Here is a 22,079-nt window from a genome sequence, read left to right as displayed (position 1 = left end):
GAAAGGGGGGTCCCTGCGGTGTATGTGAGATCAGTGGCGGGGTCCCTTCAGTGGATGGGAGCTACCACTTCCCATCTGCCGCAGGGACCCTGCCGCAGATCTCACATACACCACAGGAAGGGATTGTGCTGGTGGGCAGGGGGTCCATGCGGCATATGTGAGATCAGCGGTGGGGTCCCTGCAGTGGATGGGAACTAGTAGTTCCCATTTGCCACAGGGATCCTGCCACTGGTTCCCATCCACTGCAGGGCCCCCACCGCTGATCTCACATACGCCGCAGGGACACCCTGCCCGCCAGCGCTGCCGACCAGACCCTGCTGCCCGGATCCCTTCCCTGCCTTGCCAAGGTAGGAGGGAAGAAATGATAGGATGTCTCCGTGGGGGGGGGGGGGGGGGGAGAGACCCCCAGACCTTCGTGCATATCTAATGACCGCAGTGCATATTTAATGAGCGGGTCACCACCCGCTCATTAAATATTCACTGCACTGGGTCCCGCTCATTAGATATGCACAGAGCAGGACCACTATTTGCTGGGTTCTAAATACTGTTTCAGACCCATTCAGACTGCAAAAAAAACCCATTTCCAAATAACTTTTTTTTTAGAGACGGTAAAATCAATGTGGACCTTTCAGACCGCACATATAACCGTATAACGGTAAAAAAACCTTTAAAATACCGGGTAATATGTGCGGTCTGAAAGGGGCATTAGTTCCCCCTTTAGTTTGCCCCCCCCCCGCAGCCCCCATAGCATGCTCATGTGTAGTTTGTCCCCCTCCCATCTCTGCAGACAGCACGGACACATCTGTCACATGCCGAATGAAGATGGTGCTGGAAGCCAGGACTTATATAGAGATCCGGTCTTGCAAGAATCCAATGCAGGATGATGACGTTTTGGCCCCATTTTCGGTTTGTATTATTGGGGAGGAAGGACGCGAACAGCGTGCAAATGCTTCGGACCAGGTAAGTTCGGGGGTGTTAGGATCTCTAGGATCCGAACGCGCTCATCTCTAATAAAAATGCATGAATTCAGCTTGTGAATGTTGCAAGATCGGATGCGGTTGCCGGCATTTAAACCACATGGAATTGGCACCTTGTACCCTTCGCAACTAATAGGATCAAACAATATTTCAGTGTTTGCAGGGTTGAGTCTCCAAATAGAGAGCGGAGAACACATAACAACCACTTTCCAGGACGTCAATGCATACACATCCATTCGCAGCCTTGCACGTGGGGCAGAAATCATCCGATGTTCGTGGACCATCGAATCGTTTTAAGACATAGATATGTGGCGCCATGGAACGGGAAGAGTGCGGGCAGCTAACATCCGGTGACATCATAAACTGCCCGCCCCCTGCACCCGTGTCACGGCTGCATTACCATGGGAACGCCCAGTGTTTTCATTGGAATGCCAATGCCTTCTCCCAACATGCATGGAGCATAGTTCCGCCTCCCAGCACCCATGAAGCCAAGTTCTGATTGGCCATGAGCCAAACAACTAAATATAAGGGATGACCATTGTTTGGGGAAACCATCAATCAATGGTCACCCATTGCATAGGGGGTTATTCTGATTCACTCAGAAAGGCACAATCACTCTCTAATGGACAAAACCATGCTGCACTGCAGGTGGGGCTGATGTAACATGTGCAGAGAGAGTTAGATTTGGGTGAGTTATTTTGTTTCTGTGCAGGGTAAATACTGGCTGCTTTATTTTTACTCTGCAATATAGATATCAGTTTGAAGTACACCCCCCACCCAAATCTAACTCTCTCTGCACATGTTGCATCAGCCCCACCTGCAGTGCACATGGTTTTGTCCATTGGAGAGTGATTGTGCCTTTGCGAGTGAACCAGAATAACCCCCATAGTCTGCTACCATCGATAGCCATTTACAATATCACCATTGATGATAGTTATTGAAACCTTTGGCCATGCTTAGTAAATAGACTTTAATCACTTTTGACATCAATCTGACATCTGTAATAAACTGTGCAAAGGATCACATCACATACCTGAGCTTTATTTTATTACGAAACAATGTAATATATTTCTCGCCGTCATGTTTAATGCTTACAGCACAGTATACACTCTATATTTAATGCGGTATATGAGTCAGATATAGCTCCAGCTGATGTAACACGTATTGCAGTACAGTATACACTCTATATCTAATGCGGTATATGAGTCAGATATAGCTCCAGATGCTGTAACACGTATTGCAGTACAGTATACACTCTGTATTTAATGCGGTATATGAGTCAGATATAGCTCCAGCTGCTGTAACACGTATTGCAGTACAGTATACACTCTATATCTAATGCGGTATATGAGTCAGATATAGCTCCAGCTGCTGTAACACGTATTGCAGTACAGTATACACTCTATATCTAATGCGGTATATGAGTCAGATATAGCTCCAGCTGCTGTAACACGTATTGCAGTACAGTATACACTCTATATCTAATGCGGTATATGAGTCAGATATAGCTCCAGCTGCTGTAACACGTATTGCAGTACAGTATACACTCTATATTTAATGCGGTATATGAGTCAGATATAGCTCCAGCTGCTGTAACACGTATTGCAGTACAGTATACACTCTATATCTAATGCGGTATATGAGTCAGATATAGCTCCAGCTGCTGTAACACGTATTGCAGTACAGTATACACTCTATATCTAATGCGGTATATGAGTCAGATATAGCTCCAGCTGCTGTAACACGTATTGCAGTACAGTATACACTCTATATTTAATGCGGTATATGAGTCAGATATAGCTCCAGCTGCTGTAACACGTATTGCAGTACAGTATACACTCTATATCTAATGCGGTATATGAGTCAGATATAGCTCCAGCTGCTGTAACACGTATTGCAGTACAGTATACACTCTATATCTAATGCGGTATATGAGTCAGATATAGCTCCAGCTGCTGTAACACGTATTGCAGTACAGTATACACTCTATATTTAATGCGGTATATGAGTCAGATATAGCTCCAGCTGCTGTAACACGTATTGCAGTACAGTATACACTCTATATTTAATGCGGTATATGAGTCAGATATAGCTCCAGCTGCTGTAACACGTATTGCAGTACAGTATACACTCTATATCTAATGCGGTATATGAGTCAGATATAGCTCCAGCTGCTGTAACACGTATTGCAGTACAGTATACACTCTATATCTAATGCGGTATATGAGTCAGATATAGCTCCAGCTGCTGTAACACGTATTGCAGCACAGTATACACTCTATATTTAATGCAGTATATGAGTCAGATATAGCTCCAGCTGCTGTAACACGTATTGCAGTACAGTATACACTCTGTATTTAATGCGGTATATGAGTCAGATATAGCTCCAGCTGCTGTAACACGTATTGCAGTACAGTATACACTCTATATCTAATGCGGTATATGAGTCAGATATAGCTCCAGCTGCTGTAACACGTATTGCAGTACAGTATACACTCTACATTTAATGCAGTATATGAGTCAGATATAGCTCCAGCTGCTGTAACACGTATTGCAGTACAGTATACACTCTATATTTAATGCAGTATATGAGTCAGATATAGCTCCAGCTGCTGTAACACGTATTGCAGTACAGTATACACTCTATATTTAATGCAGTATATGAGTCAGATATAGCTCCAGCTGCTGTAACACGTATTGCAGTACAGTATACACTCTATATCTAATGCAGTATATGAGTCAGATATAGCTCCAGCTGCTGGAACACGTATTGCAGTACAGTATACACTCTATATTTAATGCGGTATATGAGTCAGATATAGCTCGAGCTGCTGTAACACGTATTGCAGTACAGTATACACTCTATATTTAATGCGGTATATGAGTCAGATATAGCTCCAGCTGCTGTAACACGTATTGCAGTACAGTATACACTCTACATTTAATGCAGTATATGAGTCAGATATAGCTCCAGCTGCTGTAACACGTATTGCAGTACAGTATACACTCTACATTTAATGCGGTATATGAGTCAGATATAGCTCCAGCTGCTGTAACACGTATTGCAGTACAGTATACACTCTATATTTAATGCGGTATATGAGTCAGATATAGCTTCAGCTGCTGTAACACGTATTGCAGTACAGTAGATACTAATTCCAGCTTCTTGCCGGTTTGGGACCTCACCCATCACATCTATATTAAATGCTACTTCATATTACAGGTAGGATGCAGCTCGGTGGGAATTCTCAGCATTAAAATTCTGTTAGTGACTTTTGTAGACGCCCAAGGAAAATTACAAGTAAGATGAAATAGGCGTCTGACAGCGATGTGAGGCGTGATGGATGACCTGCCATCTCTCAGACAGCTGCCTCTGTGCTAAGGTCAAACATTGCACGGAAAGGACGCAACTAAACGCCAGAAGAAAAGTGAAAATATATGTTTTATACACAGGATGATATATATAAAGGATGTTATATACACAGGATGATATATATATACAGGATAATATATATACAGGATGTTATATACACAGGATGATATATATACAGGATGTTATATACAGGATGTTATATACACAGGATGATATATATATACAGGATGTTATATACAGGATGTTATATACACAGGATGTTATTCTAGTTCAGAGGACTTATTAAATGCAAAAATGATATTAAATGTTATTAAGCGCCAACTTGCAAAGCTCACACATAGAGGGGGAGATTCTCGAAACAAAAAATGCGGTAAAAACCCGGTTATCGTTTTTTTACCGCATTTTGGGATGCTCTAAGCATCCCCGTCCGCGACGGGGGGCATCACCATAAAAATCTTGCGATGCCCCATAAAAGCCTATGGGCTTCTATCGTGACCCACCACAGCCCCGCACTGACCCACCGCTGCCCCGCACCGACCCACCGCCGCCCCGCTTTGACACCCCCCTCAACTGTATTCGGGCAGCACAGAGCTGTGCTGAACAGACCTGTGGCCTCCTCCTCCCTGCACTATGATCTTCCTCCGGGTGCTGGGAGGAGGAGATCCTGGCGCAGCAGCGCCGGGTAAGGGAGGGAGGGGGGAGCCGCAGGGTCCCGATGGGACCCGCTGACTCACCGCAAAGGATAGCTCTTAATGCAAGATCTGTCCTTTGCCATAATTACCGCATATGTTAGAGCATATGCGATAATTATGTTTGCGATGGGTGGCAAAGGGGGGCGGAGCTGGGCTGCGGGTGTTAGAACATCCCGCCCAAAGTCTGAATCAGCAAGACTCACTTAGCAAGGGTCGTTTGCTGCTTAGCGAGCCCTGAAATGCCAAACAGCTGAATGCCTCCCCTGCCGAATCCCTTCGGTGCTGCCGAATCCCCTCAGTGCTAGGGGATGTACGCAAACACATTCCTTTGCATGCAGCTGAAAGGGAAGAGAAATTAATTGATGTTCACCGACCATCGACTCATTTCTTCTGCCTTCAGAAATAAAAGTAACCCTGAACTGACTTCTATTTCCTTTGGTGTCCGCCAATAAGGGGGCGTCATGTGATGTCAGTGGCCCCACCCCCATCAGGCATTGCCCATTTCTGCATCATTCTGCAACCTTTTGAAAATAACACTATAACCTAGTACCTGCCGCCTCATGTGCTGGCCATTCCTGCCACACGTGCTTCCTCCCTCCACCTCATGTCGCCTGTCTGTCTCCACCGCCCTCTAGATTGTAAGCCCCTTGTTGCTTAGGGGACCCAGATGCACACACACGCCTGATGTCAATAGACTGTTGCTTTACAAAGTTTGTTTTCGTCTGAATACACTCATTTTATTTGCTGATTTAGAGTAATTTTTTTTCAATCACCCCACCTGACCACTGTACATCACGGTCCATTTGCCAGAGCTGGTATTGTACTGTACTGTACAGAAGGAGAAGCAGCACTGTTCACCATGAATTAAAGTACAGTACAGATGGAGCCGGCCTTATCCTTGCAGTGGATCCACGCTGTCGGCCGGCTCCCGCCAGGTGGCGCACGAGACGCCCGCGCACCCCGTGGCAACGGAGCTTGGCGGGGGTCCCCAATGCCTCCCCCGTCATCTCTACCGGTCCCCCTCGCCAGCCGAAACCCCCCCCCCCCCCGAACTGGGCAGCGTCTCCCCGAAGCGGAGATGGGCAGGGAGACGCTGCCCAGCCGCTGAGATTCTGGGACGCGCCAGCGCAAGGGATCTGGCGAGCGCCGGCCAATGACAAGCCCTGCTCCATCTGTATCTCACACGCAAGCGCGTCCCATTCCAGCTATATATCAATCCTCCACTGGATTAGTGGAGCATTACCCACCCAGTGGTGGAGATGTGTATTGCATGCATATTGTATGGCATGCCTCACCGTGCCTCAATGCGTGTGAGTGCGCTACAACAGTGGCACACCAATAACCTCGTCTAGGTCTGTCAGGATGAGTAAGCGTGGCTCATTCCATAGAGCTGTAAGCGTGGCTCATTCAGTAGAGCTGTAAGCGTGGCTCATTCCGTAGAGCTGTAAGCGTGGCTCATTCCGTAGAGCTGTAAGTGTGGCTCATTCCGTAGAGCTGTAAGCGTGGCTCATTCCGTAGTGCTGTAAGCGTGGCTCATTCCGTAGAGCTGTAAGCGTGGCTCATTCCGTAGAGCTGTAAGCGTGGCTCATTCCGTAGTGCTGTAAGCGTGGCTCATTCCGTAGAGCTGTAAGCGTGGCTCGTTCCATAGAGCTGCTCTGCATCACTTGCACAGAGATCCGAAGGACAAAATATATAGCAACAGCTCCAGTTTAATGACAACGTTCAAATTAAAAACTGTATTTCAATTACTGAAGATGCATTGGAAACAGGATACATCAAAGTCTATTATCATCATTTAATTGGAAGACATAATTTAATTATTCCCCGGTAATTAAAAATTGCGGAGATTAATCACTTCTGTGGGAGATGGTATTTGACTAACCTATTATCGGTTACAGAATAGATTATTGAGGAAATACAGCGTTCTCTGTTACGGTCGGTGCGAGTGGAACAAAGCGAGGCGGAACCTTCCCATTGTCATGTGTGCTAGGTAGACTTTCCCAGGTTACTCGTGAATGTGCTTTGTAATTCAGAAGAGCATTATGGAAAAATGTGATAAGACAAAGATGTAATTACATTTCATAGATTTTTTTTCTCCAGACAGATAATTATGGGACATTTAGGAACACTGAGAGAAACAGACGCCGAATCTCATGTCTTGTACATGCTTAAGATTCACTTTAGCCGAAAACATGGAGCTTTGTAATTCATTCTTACTTTATCTTCCTAATGGCCCATACACACGTAGCTGAGTTTACTGGTTTGAGCTGCTTTCAGGTCGCGCTCCTACATCATCGCTGGCCCGGCCGTTCATCTGCTGGTATTACCTGTTCTGCACCGCTGGTGGTACAGGCAGATGAGCGGTGGAGTGGATGGATTCCAAAGCGTCCTGCTACGGAAAGTCATGCACCCCCGGGAAAATCACTTAAACAGGCGAAAAAAATATGCAGTGTGTAAGCAGTATGTATGCAGTGTGTATGCAGTATGTATGCAGTGTGTATTCAGTGTGTATGCAGAATGTATGCAGTATGTATGCAGTATGTACTGTATGCAGTGTGCATGCAGTATGTATGCAGTATGTATGCTGTGTATGCAGTATGTATGCAGTATGTATGCAGTGTGTATGCAGTATGTATGCAGTGTTTATGCAGTATGTATGCAGTATGTACTGTATGCAGTGTGTATGCAGTGTGTATGCAGTATGTATGCAGTGTGTATGCAGTATGTATGCAGTGTGTATGCAGTATGTATGCAGTGTGTATGCAGTGTGTATGCAGTATGTATGCAGTATGTACTGTATGCAGTGTGCATGCAGTATGTATGCAGTATGTATGCAGTGTGTATGCAGTATGTATGCAGTATGTATGCAGTGTGTATGCAGTGTGTATGCAGTATGTATGCAGTGTGTATGCAGTATGTATGCAGTATGTACTGTATGCAGTGTGCATGCAGTATGTATGCAGGGTGTATGCAGTATGTATGCAGTGTGTATACAGTATGTATGCAGTGTGTATGCAGTGTGTATGCAGTATGTATGCAGTGTGTATGCAGTATGTATGAAGTGTGTATGCAGTATGTATGCAGTGTGTATGCAGTATGTATGCAGTATGTATGCAGTGTGTATGCAGTGTGTATGCAGTGTGTATGCAGTGTGTATGCAGTATGTATGCAGTGTGTATGCAGTATGTATGCAGTGTGTATGCAGTATGTATGCAGTGTGTATGCAGTATGTATGCAGTGTGTATGCAGTGTGTATGCAGTATGTATGCAGTATGTACTGTATGCAGTGTGCATGCAGTATGTATGCAGTATGTATGCAGTGTGTATGCAGTATGTATGCAGTATGTATGCAGTGTGTATGCAGTGTGTATGCAGTATGTATGCAGTGTGTATGCAGTATGTATGCAGTATGTACTGTATGCAGTGTGCATGCAGTATGTATGCAGGGTGTATGCAGTATGTATGCAGTGTGTATACAGTATGTATGCAGTGTGTATGCAGTGTGTATGCAGTATGTATGCAGTGTGTATGCAGTATGTATGAAGTGTGTATGCAGTATGTATGCAGTATGTATGCAGTATGTATGCAGTGTGTATGCAGTGTGTATGCAGTGTGTATGCAGTATGTATGCAGTGTGTATGCAGTATGTATGCAGTGTGTATGCAGTATGTATGCAGTGTGTATGCAGTATGTATGCAGTATGTATGCAGTGTGTATGCAGTATGTATGCAGTGTGTATGCAGTATGTATGCAGTCCTGGGGCAATCCTGCGTTTGCCCCTGGGAACGCACATGGGATCTTAAGATAAATCTTTGGTGAAGGTGTGCACTTGCCTGAAATATTTTGTCCAGGATGGATAAAAGATTTCAAGGCTAATTTATGCGCACATCTTAAGATCGCAGATCTTTCAAGTAGAGATGTGCAGACTCGGATTCCAGAGATCCGAGCCCCCACGGACGTCATCATTCCGAACCCGGTTCCGAGCAGCGCTCAGAGATTCCCGCCTGACTCGGGTCCGTCCGCGTGGTCAGAACGTCATCTCCCGGCACCGGATTTCACGAGGCTTTAAATAGCGGCTGCTGCGCCCTCCATCTTCACTCCAGTCTAGTAGTGGGTTGGGAGAGGGTGTGTTGGTGTTGCTGCTGGGGCTTAAACTTGAGCTTGAGCTTGACCTTGAACGCAATATTTTTTATTCGCTGGGGCTGTCTCTCAGTGCTGCTGTGTAGTCTATCTGTGTACTTGTAGTACTACTGTCTCCTCTGTGCGGTCTACCTCTGTTCTGCTGTGCTGTAATTATTTTACTCGCTGGGGCTGTCTCCCTCAGTGCTGCTGTGTACTCTGTTCTCCTCTCTGCTTAGGGTGGGCTCTCCCTAGCAAGGAGGACAGTCTAACTGTGTACTGTCTCCTCTGTGCTGGGGCCTACCTCTGGTGCTGTGCTGTAATATTATATATTATATTAATAATTAATTATATTATAGATATAGTCCACTGGTGCTGCCTGCACTGAATCTGCCATTATTATTTAGTTACTCAGTCCACTGTTGCCACTGGCAGTGCTTCTGCCTACCTAGTGTACCTACTGTACCTTGTACATACTAGGCTGCTATATCTAATTTAATGAAAAAATAATACTTGTGCTGCGTGGGACTGTAAAAAATAATTCCATGCTGCTGGTGCACTGACGTGTGCCACTGAGTGCCACTGCCAAGCAGTACCTAATAATAAAATTAATTATTATAAATTCTGCTGGTGCACATACTAATATTGATGACGTATCTACCTGTCTTGTGCCTAGTACTGCCGTATCTACCTGTCTGGTGCCTAGTACTGCCGTATCTACCTGTCTGGTGCCTAGTACTGCCGTATCTACCTGTCTGATCTGGGGCTTGTGCCGCACAGACTTGTAAGGCTTAGCATAGTTATCCAGCTACCTCGGTGCAACCTTTTGCCCTAAAAACAATATTGTGAGGTGTTCAGAATAGACTGGAAATGAGTGGAAATGAATGTTATTGAGGTTAATATAGCGTCGGAGCAAAAAATTTTAGCAGTTTTTATGCTTGTTTAACAAAAAAATCAGAACCCAAAACCCAAACATAAAACACTTAGGAGGTGTTTTGCCAAAGCCCATTAGAACCCAAAACCTCAAGGTAATCAGAACCCAAAACCCGAAAAGTGGCCGGTGCCCTACTTTCAAGTGTGTGGGCACCTTTAGGGTTGGCTGCAGGTGGGGGTTTGGGTTACCCTGCGATGTGGGGAGGGGTTTAGGTTTAATCACTTAAAAATTGGCATTTATTTGCAATAAGTATTTGCAATACTAGGTAAGATGAGGCCAGATTGTACGTAACAAACCATGTTGCTATGCAAGGACAGCAAATGCATTTTTATTGTTTCTATGCAGGCTAAACATTGTCTGCTTTTGCATGTATCTCGCAGATGTTTACACTTAGATTTCAGCAACACAACCCCACCCAAGTATATCTCTCTCTGCACCTGATACATCCGCCCCACCTGCCATGCAGCATGGTTTTGCCCAATTGTGTGCTGTTAGATGTTAATTTATCAATCAGCGGGATAATTTTTAAATGTCTTTCATTATGGAAATATCGATGGAGGTAATGTCAAGTATTATAAGAGCGATGACGCAATACTGCAATTTCCTTAGTGTGAACACTAAAAAGTGATATACAGTACGGCCAATATGTGTAAATTACAGATGCGCCTACTTCTGGTGATAAATCCACGCTGACCGTTCCCTTAAGCAGCTCTGTGATTCATTGCGACATCAGATTTTAAAATTCATGTCTGAGCTCATTATCTAATGGCCTATAATTCTCCATGTTCATCAAAATTCTAAATTCAGGTCTCATTTAACATTATTGTAATTCCAGACCTTGCGGGCGATGATGTGGAGATGTGAATGCTACTTTGGAACCACGGACATCTGAATACAATTGTGAATTTTACAGTTGGGCGATAGTTTTGAACTTTCTATTCTGTAAATTGTTTATTGTATTCTGCCCCTGATTCCTCTGACTGTCCATCCACTTTTCTAGGATCCTTCGACAAACTGGAGGGAATTCAAATGTAATAGTATAGTAATGAGCGTCTACTAGAGCAATTCAATTGTTTGCACCAGTTATACGCCCATTACCTGCGGCACACTCTTTTTATCACAGTCTAAAGAAGTGCAAGAGAAATGTGTTTAAAGTCCACAGTTTGAGTGTCCAAAGCATCCACACCCGGACTTTTTAGATGCCAAGACAGGAACATTAGACAGTTTAGCCACGTTAATGCTAATGGGCATCTGAGCTGAGCAACAATTGAATTGCTCTTACGCATGGACATCCCTGTCATCAGCTGGGGGGGGGGGGGGCAGATGTACTAATATTTGGAGAGTGATGAAAGTGAAGAGGAATAAAAAACTAGCCAATCAGCTCCTGTCATTTCTCAAATATATCAACGAGTTGGGGTGGATCGTCACAAGCAAAGGGATGATAATAAAGTAACAATTAGAGGGATTATGGTAGTCAATGATGATACCAACATACAACCAGTGTGACTTTTATTGTCAGTGGTACTAGGTTGGTGGTGCTCCCAAAGGTTCAGCGGTAAAGCTGATAGAAAATAGGGTGTCCAGAGAAGGACAAAGGAAGAACAAAACTAGGTTTTTGGGGCACTCTTCTTCAAATTGTAATGTGTAAGGTAGTAAGATGATTGGAATAAAAATTAACTTTTATTAGGGTTCACTTAAAAGAGGTTGGCGTCAATGATATATGAATAAAACGTATCAGGTAAATACAATTTTACAATGATGCATCACAATAAGAGTATACAATATAATGTCACATGGACTAGGCGAAAATGTTTTACACCGAGGGGACCACCCCCTGTAAGGTTGAAAAAATATATATGTTCTCAGCCCGTGAGAATTACCTTAGTGGGGTAAATGATGAAGAGGTACACGGAAATGGCACTTCAAAAACTGGTCAGTCGACTGGGTAATAATGATAAATAAAGGACAGAGAAAAATGGACAGAAAGATTGTTAGGGTAAATTAAGAGAAAAATATTAAGAGAAAAATGGTCGTTGGTGTCGTGCCTGGTATTCTGGGTGTTCCGCTGTTGATACGACACCAGATCTTCCCTAACAGTCACCCAGTTAGGTACTGATCAGGCCAAACACTGCTTAGCTACTGAGATCGAACGAGATCAGGCGGCCCAGTGGTGTATGGTCGTATACTTAATGTATTGGATATAACGACACAGGACTGACATTAGAGACCATAAATTGCTTCTGCTTTCAAGAGACACAGAATGACCACGGCCTGATGCTCGAGGTATTGCAGGACGGGTCAACTATGCCAAGGGATGAGAGAGCAACGATATACAAGAGTACAGAGCACTGAATTTATTGCAATGACCAGACCCTTCTACTACCTTCTATCGTATGGAATAAATTGGATGGAAGTTGAGAGTAATAGTCTGGTAGTGCTCAATTCAATAAAAAAAGGATAAAGAAGCAGAAAAAGTAGGTATGTGCCCCCTATTCGATTGTATCACCTGGTGATAGTGATGGATTGACACTTAACACCAGGTTCAATCCGGGGGTTGTATGGTACAATTCTGTGAGGTATGTGTCACAGCGGGAAAACAATAATGGTTGTTGGTCCCAAGGTGGTCACAAGAGGGTACAGCGCCACCAATGGAAGTTAGAAACAACGGGCAAACATAAATGCAGTTAAATATATTGGACCACAATTTATGTGGTTTATGCAGATCAAAACAGACACAGAAAACAATTATGGGGTTTGAAAGACCGTACAATGAAAATTCACTCGATGTAAATTTGAAGCGCACAGGTATAAGATGAAAAGCACTAAATATAAGTAGTTTGAGATTTGCACATTAGATTTAGGGGTGCCAAGTACAAGCAGATTGTCACTGAGACACTGAACTGGGAATGTACACACTCAAACTAATTAAGGCTGATCCTATATGTATCTGCCGGATTAGATCTCTGAACAGTAGGGTTCACATAAAGGCATAGATTTTAAACTAATCACACAAGGAAGTTTGAAACGTGGATCAGGTTTCAGTAATAGACAACGTTAGTGCATTCAAGACAAAAAAAGAGAGACGAAAAACTCCCACCTGCTGATATATGCAGTCACAGGTGGTATGGGTTAATATCTCAACAAGTCATAAACAGATAATCTTGTTAGCAGTATTATGTGCACACAAAACAAAAATGGATTTCAGAATGAATAATTCTTGTATGGTTCTCTGCGGTAAATATAATATACACTACTTCTGTAAAGGGTAATACTCCCTTGTGCCCCAGTTTCTTAATAAATGAGAGAGGAGGTACAGGGGTCCGTTATGCAGAGAAGAGAAGTAATAAAAATATGGTAGGGTGCTGTGTGGGGTGCCGGTACCTGGCGGGTAATAACCCGCTGATGATGAAGACTCAGTCCGGGTGGGTCCCTGGATCTGGCTGCGTCTACCAAGAATTGCAGCGTGAATGGCTGTGTAGAGGCGGCCAGGTGATCCGCCCGTGGCTAGCGGCAGGTAGACCGGCTCCAAGTGTGGAATGACGGCAGGGGGTGGTCCTAGGTGCGTCAGTGGACACGTGTTTCGCCGTGGAGGCTTGTTCACCGTGACGCGGCGAAACACGTGTCCACTGACGCACCTAGGACCACCCCCTGCCGTCATTCCACACTTGGAGCCGGTCTACCTGCCGCTAGCCACGGGCGGATCACCTGGCCGCCTCTACACAGCCATTCACGCTGCAATTCTTGGTAGACGCAGCCAGATCCAGGGACCCACCCGGACTGAGTCTTCATCATCAGCGGGTTATTACCCGCCAGGTACCGGCACCCCACACAGCACCCTACCATATTTTTATTACTTCTCTTCTCTGCATAACGGACCCCTGTACCTCCTCTCTCATTTATTAAGAAACTGGGGCACAAGGGAGTATTACCCTTTACAGAAGTAGTGTATATTATATTTACCGCAGAGAACCATACAAGAATTATTCATTCTGAAATCCATTTTTGTTTTGTGTGCACATAATACTGCTAACAAGATTATCTGTTTATGACTTGTTGAGATATTAACCCATACCACCTGTGACTGCATATATCAGCAGGTGGGAGTTTTTCGTCTCTCTTTTTTTGTCTTGAATGCACTAACGTTGTCTATTACTGAAACCTGATCCACGTTTCAAACTTCCTTGTGTGATTAGTTTAAAATCTATGCCTTTATGTGAACCCTACTGTTCAGAGATCTAATCCGGCAGATACATATAGGATCAGCCTTAATTAGTTTGAGTGTGTACATTCCCAGTTCAGTGTCTCAGTGACAATCTGCTTGTACTTGGCACCCCTAAATCTAATGTGCAAATCTCAAACTACTTATATTTAGTGCTTTTCATCTTATACCTGTGCGCTTCAAATTTACATCGAGTGAATTTTCATTGTACGGTCTTTCAAACCCCATAATTGTTTTCTGTGTCTGTTTTGATCTGCATAAACCACATAAATTGTGGTCCAATATATTTAACTGCATTTATGTTTGCCCGTTGTTTCTAACTTCCATTGGTGGCGCTGTACCCTCTTGTGACCACCTTGGGACCAACAACCATTATTGTTTTCCCGCTGTGACACATACCTCACAGAATTGTACCATACAACCCCCGGATTGAACCTGGTGTTAAGTGTCAATCCATCACTATCACCAGGTGATACAATCGAATAGGGGGCACATACCTACTTTTTCTGCTTCTTTATCCTTTTTTTATTGAATTGAGCACTACCAGACTATTACTCTCAACTTCCATCCAATTTATTCCATACGATGGAAGGTAGTAGAAGGGTCTGGTCATTGCAATAAATTCAGTGCTCTGTACTCTTGTATATCGTTGCTCTCTCATCCCTTGGCATAGTTGACCCGTCCTGCAATACCTCGAGCATCAGGCCGTGGTCATTCTGTGTCTTGAAAGCAGAAGCAATTTATGGTCTCTAATGTCAGTCCTGTGTCGTTATATCCAATACATTAAGTATACGACCATACACCACTGGGCCGCCTGATCTCGTTCGATCTCAGTAGCTAAGCAGTGTTTGGCCTGATCAGTACCTAACTGGGTGACTGTTAGGGAAGATCTGGTGTCGTATCAACAGCGGAACACCCAGAATACCAGGCACGACACCAACGACCATTTTTCTCTTAATATTTTTCTCTTAATTTACCCTAACAATCTTTCTGTCCATTTTTCTCTGTCCTTTATTTATCATTATTACCCAGTCGACTGACCAGTTTTTGAAGTGCCATTTCCGTGTACCTCTTCATCATTTACCCCACTAAGGTAATTCTCACGGGCTGAGAACATATATATTTTTTCAACCTTACAGGGGGTGGTCCCCTCGGTGTAAAACATTTTCGCCTAGTCCATGTGACATTATATTGTATACTCTTATTGTGATGCATCATTGTAAAATTGTATTTACCTGATACGTTTTATTCATATATCATTGACGCCAACCTCTTTTAAGTGAACCCTAATAAAAGTTAATTTTTATTCCAATCATCTTACTACCTTACACATTACAATTTGAAGAAGAGTGCCCCAAAAACCTAGTTTTGTTCTTCCTTTGTCCTTCTCTGGACACCCTATTTTCTATCAATTTCTCAAATATAACCAGTATCAGTTATTGTAGTAGCTGACTATTTGGTTCTTTATCTCTCTCTCCACTGTATTTATCTCTCTCTCCACTCTCCAAGGCTTAGTGCTTCTCAGAAAGAAAGAAGGGCATTTAATCAGTGACCATTTCACATAAACTAGGAACTGACCTCATTAAAAAATGTTCAAGGTTAAGGCAAGAACTAGGGACCGGAAGGAAGCAAATGCAAAGAGGCAGAGCTACTGTACCTCACCTTGAAAAAGATCAAAAGTACCGAGCAGCGCAACACATTGGTCTGCTTCCCTTCACCCAGCCATTGGACTGTGAGATCCTTCTTAGAACCAACTTCCATAATTGATCATCGATGGAGTACTCAACCATGTTGATAATTCCAGTGGACGGGGTACCGGCAGTCAGAATACTATGGACAGAAGACCGGCTCCGGACCCTCGACATCTGTGGTAATGCTAATACATCTGCCAGGATCCCAAACACAAGTATGCAGGGTTGGTTAGCATGAAGCACTGGCGAGGGTCTTAAGGTTAGGCTGTGTGTCGGGGGGGGGGGGGGGTCAGGGTTTGGCAGTTAGCGGGGAGGGTTAGAGTTAGGCTGAGGGGTGGGAGGGCTTATGTGGTGGGATAGATAGATAGATAGGTTAGCGCTAAGCACTAAAGGGGAGGGCTAGTCTATGGGGAAAGGGGGTTAGGTTTAGGCCTAGCAGGCGGAGAATCTCACTGTGGGGGGGAAAGGGTCTTTCCCACCCACAGCGGCAGTGGCAATGAAAGGATAGGGTTAGGGGGGCATGGGTAAGTATATTGAGAATGGGTCATAGGATCGACTGCATGAAGGCCGAGAGGGCTTAGGTCGACACCTGAACTAGGTAAATATATATATATATATATATATATATATATATATATATATATATTCATAAGTTAAATACAGTTAAAGCACTTGGGACCTTATTCTGATCCACACGCAACGCTGCGAAGTTCGGTGGGTGCGAACGGGACGGTGAACTAGCAGTTCGCCATACCCACTCCCACCCGGCGCCTGCACATGCGCATAAACGCCAGACGCAGACGCCAAACCGATCCCCCGTATGAACGTGCGGAGGAGCAAGGGGATTAAAATCAGGCCCTAAATATCTATTTCTTTAATATATATATACATTAAATAAATAGAAATGTAGGGCCTGATTTTAATATATATATATATATATATTATATATATATATATATATATATATATATATATATATATATATATATACGGCTTTATGGAGAAGCACTCCTTAGCATGAATTGCTATTAAAGGGTGCACACCAGATTCCGCGCACGGTCTCCAAATAATCCTTCCACGCGGTGGCACTCCAAGTATCAAAAAGTCTACCAACACAAGGTTAGGACAACGTTTCGAGGTTTAATAGTCACCTCTTCATCAGGTCACACAAAGTACATATAAAAACAAAACAGCATTTATACTCACAGATCAACAGTGTATGTCTCCCGGTCCCGGAGTTCCCGCCGGCGGCGTCCGGCACCGTCATCAACGTGCGTCACACTACGTCACTCCGCACGGACGTAGACCCGGCGCGCCCACTGGACGGCACCCGTTACCTAGGATACCAACAACAATAAAATAAACTTTAATACATATATAAGCACCGTGAAAAAATGAAAAGTATCAAAATACAAAAGTGCAAAAAGACATAAACAATATATACAATATATAAAAAGTCGAAGGCAGACACTCTGTCCAGAGTGTCTGCCTTCGACTTTTTATATATTGTATATATTGTTTATGTCTTTTTGCACTTTTGTATTTTGATACTTTTCATTTTTTCACGGTGCTTATATATGTATTAAAGTTTATTTTATTGTTGTTGGTATTACCAATATAACTTACATATTTCAGATTAAAAACACAGGCAACTTCTAACTTTACAAAAACTTTTATTTACAACAAACATAATAAGGGGGGGGTAAAAAAAATTACATGAGGGCCTCCAGACGGACAAAAAGAATATGTAAATAAAATAAAGTAAGGAATATTTCCCTCATGATATTGGCCACCTCCTCCTGGTGCTGTTCAGTGTCTGTAGTGAAGGGGAAAAAACATTACAGTATATTTAATATATCATATACACAAATGTTTGTTGCATTGTAACATAATAGGAATTTGGGAGTTAAGTGTGAAGGCCACATACATTTTTCAACTACATTGAAGATGGGTCTGCTGTAAACATGGTCCAAAATACTATTCTGTTGACACACACATACTGTACATATTACATAAAATTATAAAAATTACTCCTTCTTGGATGAATGTATGCTGTATCCCAACCAATTGGTAGTTTTGTTTTGGGGGACTCACCTCTAACCTCACAATGAGGCTGTGCTATTTTTGGGTTATGACATTGTTGCGGCTTAAGCACTCCTTACTATTTTAAATTTAGGACATTGCTGTACAAATTATAGGCCTAAAGCTATGTTTGTAAAGCATGCATCCGCATGGCCTCACACACTATGAACAAAACAATCTATAAATTAATGTTGCACATCATGCTGGGAAGTGGAGTTACCCAACACCTGGACCCACATAACTACAACACCACTAATGTCGGATATCTCATTGGATGTACTGTTATGTCAATTATTCAAGGGGTGAGCCATGGCCACACTCCAAAAAACCACCAAGGGGACCCTTGTTCCTGGAGAAGGACAGGCCACACCTCATGGTCGCCCTGCAGTGATATGTTGCAACTAATGTTGATGTTGGATACACATATGTGGTTGTTTATGTGTAGAAATGTGTAGGTAAACATTAGACACATTATTTACTTACGGCTAGTTGAGCCATCCTGCTCGCCGCTGGTTGGGTGTCCGGTGGTTGGGGGGGTCAGGAGCAAGGGGGATGGGATAGGACTTGGGATACAGGTAGTGGGTTGGAGTGGGGATTGGAGAGGGTTGGGGGTGGGTGGTGGAGAGGTGTAGGGGGGTTGGAAATGGGGTGGGGAGGGGGTGGGGGTAGGGGAGGGGGTGGGGGTAGGGTGTGGGTGGGGGTGTGGGTAGGGGAGGGGGTGGGGGTAGGGGAGTGGCTGGTGGAAGGGGATGTAGATATTTGGTGGTCACCAGCAGGACCCATAGTCTCCTCCTCTTCCTCCTCCTCTTCCTCCTCCTCTTCCTCCTCCTCTTCCTCCTCCTGGGCTGCCTGCTCCCGGGCTTCCATGCGTGCCCTTGCCCGTGCTGAAATGTTCATGTTGATGGCATAGAAATCGAAGGTTGGGTTTCATAAAAATGGGGGAAAGAAAAATTCACATTAGTCATGCTCATAACCTTACAAATGATCATTGCTGTTATATTTCAGACATTTATCATGCTAACTAATTGATATGCTACACCCAAAAACAGAACGACTACTTATACCCCCCTATACACCCCCTATACCCCCCTATACCCCCCTATACACCCCCTATACCCCCTATACACCCCCTATACACCCCCTATAAACCCACATACACCCCCTATACACCCCCTATACACCCCCTATACACCCCCTATACACCCACATACACCCCATATACACCCCATATACACCCCCTATACACCCCCTATACCCCCTTATACACCCCATATACACCCCCTATACACCCCATATACACCCCCTATACCCCCCTATACACCCCATATACACCCCTTATACACCCCATATACACCCCCTATACACCCCATATACACCCCCTATACACCCCATATACACCCCATATACACCCCCTATACACCCACATACTTATGAACATATTTATAAAAAGTACAGAAATCATTGAAAAAAAACGCAGACATACTAGTTAATAAAAACTTACATCGGGCAATATGGCGGCGAATGGAACTCAGCATGACTGGCTGGCGCCGGCGCAGGTCAGACCAGCGCCGCTCGACTTGGGCCAGGCTTCTCTGTACGCCGGTCCGGGGCGTATATTAGCCGGCGGGCAGCATTATATGCCCGCCGCTTGTCCATGTTGGACACATATGGGCCCCTGGGCCCCAGGCGCCGGTCCATGACCTTAACCAAGGCCACAAGCTCCTGGGTCGAAAACGCGCTAGCCCTGGTTGAAGTCATATTGGCAATGGCGCAGTTATTAATTGCAGGTACATATATCACTTTTGGTGCTTGCTGATTGGTCTAAAAAATTGTTTGTTTAGTATTAACTTTATTAATCCTTCTTACATTAACAAACTGGATGCGAATAGAAACTTACGCGGACCGTTCCGATATACACACACCATAACCAACAGCATGCTTTCAATGTATAGAGAGACGAACTGTATATACAGTGTGCTGAAAATAATACACGCAACCGTCTACTAATAAATACGCTGATAAAAGGGCACAATACACCGATTTCCATGGAGAGACGTACTGTATATACAGTGTGCTGAAAATAATACACGCAACTGTCTACTAATAAATACGCTGATAAAAGGGCACAATACACCGATTTCCATGGAGAGACGTACTGTATATACAGTGTGCTGAAAATAATACACGCAACCGTCTACTAATAAATACGCTGATAAAAAAGGCACAATGCAACATGTTGGTGTATGACAATTTCATACTCATTACATATGTATGGAAAGCATTATAACGTGATGTTTTGAAATGTGACTCAGAAAGCATACACGAACTCCAACAGATACCAGCTGACAACACTCATCATTGGAATGACAGGTGCACACATGTCACCATGTAGCACACAATGCTCCACAACGTGTGTATGTGCATATACAGGTGAATGATCAGGTGCGTTGAGACCTGCGTAATTTAAGCGGGAATTATCGGCGGGAAATATCGGCGTAAATTAGCAACTACATTGCGGGGAAAAATATACGCCCCCTTGTTCATGGCGGGAGATTACCATATAAATATTCAGTCAGATGCAGGCCAGAATTGCTGCAAACATGTCTAGCTCAGATGATTCCGCAGCTGAGGACGCTCTACAGAGAGCTAGAGCAGAATCCCTGCTTGAAGCTTTGCAGAAGAGGGAACAGGAGCGGAGAAGGAGGGCCCAAGAGAGAAGTAGCCTGCAAGACCAAGCGGGCCCCTCACTAACAGGCCCTGTTCAAACTGCACCAGCTCCACAAGGGCCAAGCAACCAGCCAGAACAAGAGGTTGCATCTCTCCAAACAGACCCAGCAGGTGCATGGTGAGAGAACTGGGGCCACCAGAAAACGTGCTGCAACATCTAGGGTGAGGACTGAGCAGGATACCACCACCAAAAAGAGAAACCCTGCATTTGTAGAGGCAGAATTGCGAATTTTAGTGCCCAGGGCACGCAAATGGATCGAATTGCCAACCAGGAAGCTGGGTGCCAGTGCAAGGAGAAACCTTTGGGACAAGATCACAGAGAAAGTGAACCAGGTGTCACCAGTGGTCAGAGATTGGCTAGCGGTGAAGAAAAGGCAAGTGTGTTTGTCCCCCTGATAATGTCATATGTGTGTACATATGTTACATGTATGTTTTGAGAATAATAGAAAGGTGTGTTTGTAGATAGTGCTACACTTCAATGTCACATGTGAACACAACCATGTCTAATAACCCACATTTATATATGAAACATGCACCATTGGTGTGATGTGAGGTTATGGGCACAGTTCTGCTCATGTGAAGTATGTGAAGTATGTGATGGGACAAGAGAAAGTGTGTTTTTGAAAGAGTTGTTGTAACATGTTCCATATGATGCTACTGAAACAAGAATGACCAAACTGTGCACATGTAGCTGGTGAGAAACTACACATCCCAGTATGCCATCCCATAGTTAAATTACTCCATAATAACCACACTGTCAAGCTATGGTGGAATGTGTAGTTTCACAACAGGTGGAGGTGCATAATTTGGCCATGGATGATGTCATTTCTGCACAGTGATCTATGTATGTGCATTTAGTGGCCTAATGAATGAGATGAGACACTGAAATGCCTCCTAATGGAGACATTAATGTGTGTGTGGGACACATATGGCTAAAAAACATAAGATCACCCACACTAGGAAATGTAACGTAGTCATGATGTTCACTAGCACAGTGGTGCACATATCTCATGGTGATATTTGTATTTTTAAACTTGTAGGTGGACAGACTTCAAAACGACACTGAAGAGGAAGATGACTGACCGGTACAACCACAGCATGTCCACCGGGATGGGGCCTATGCCAGACACCTTGGAATATACCCCCCTGGAGCAGGAGGCCTTGGATGTCATTGATGTGGCCGAGGTCAGGGGGATATCCAATATGGATAGTGAGCTCCCGGTGGAGGTCTTTGCTGCTGCTTTTGATGGTAAGTCACAGTAATG

General features: G+C 44.1%; 1 protein-coding gene and 2 pseudogenes across 1 annotated transcript in view; 2 read left to right on the top strand and 1 right to left on the bottom strand.

The window, feature by feature from the left end:
• Positions 1–22,079, top strand: part of LOC146023426 (uncharacterized) — a 228,290-nt gene that overhangs the window by 190,588 nt on the left and 15,623 nt on the right. The window lies entirely within an intron of this gene.
• Positions 12,164–12,281, bottom strand: LOC146039359 (5S ribosomal RNA; annotated as a pseudogene).
• On the top strand, positions 15,102–15,219 carry LOC146039348 (5S ribosomal RNA; annotated as a pseudogene).

This window comes from Crinia signifera, chromosome 1 (genome assembly GCF_055691185.1).
Source record: "Crinia signifera chromosome 1, ASM5569118v1, whole genome shotgun sequence".
Lineage (NCBI taxonomy): Eukaryota > Metazoa > Chordata > Amphibia > Anura > Myobatrachidae > Crinia > Crinia signifera.
Note: the sequence above shows the minus strand (reverse complement) of the source record. Positions and strands in the feature narration are given on the sequence as shown.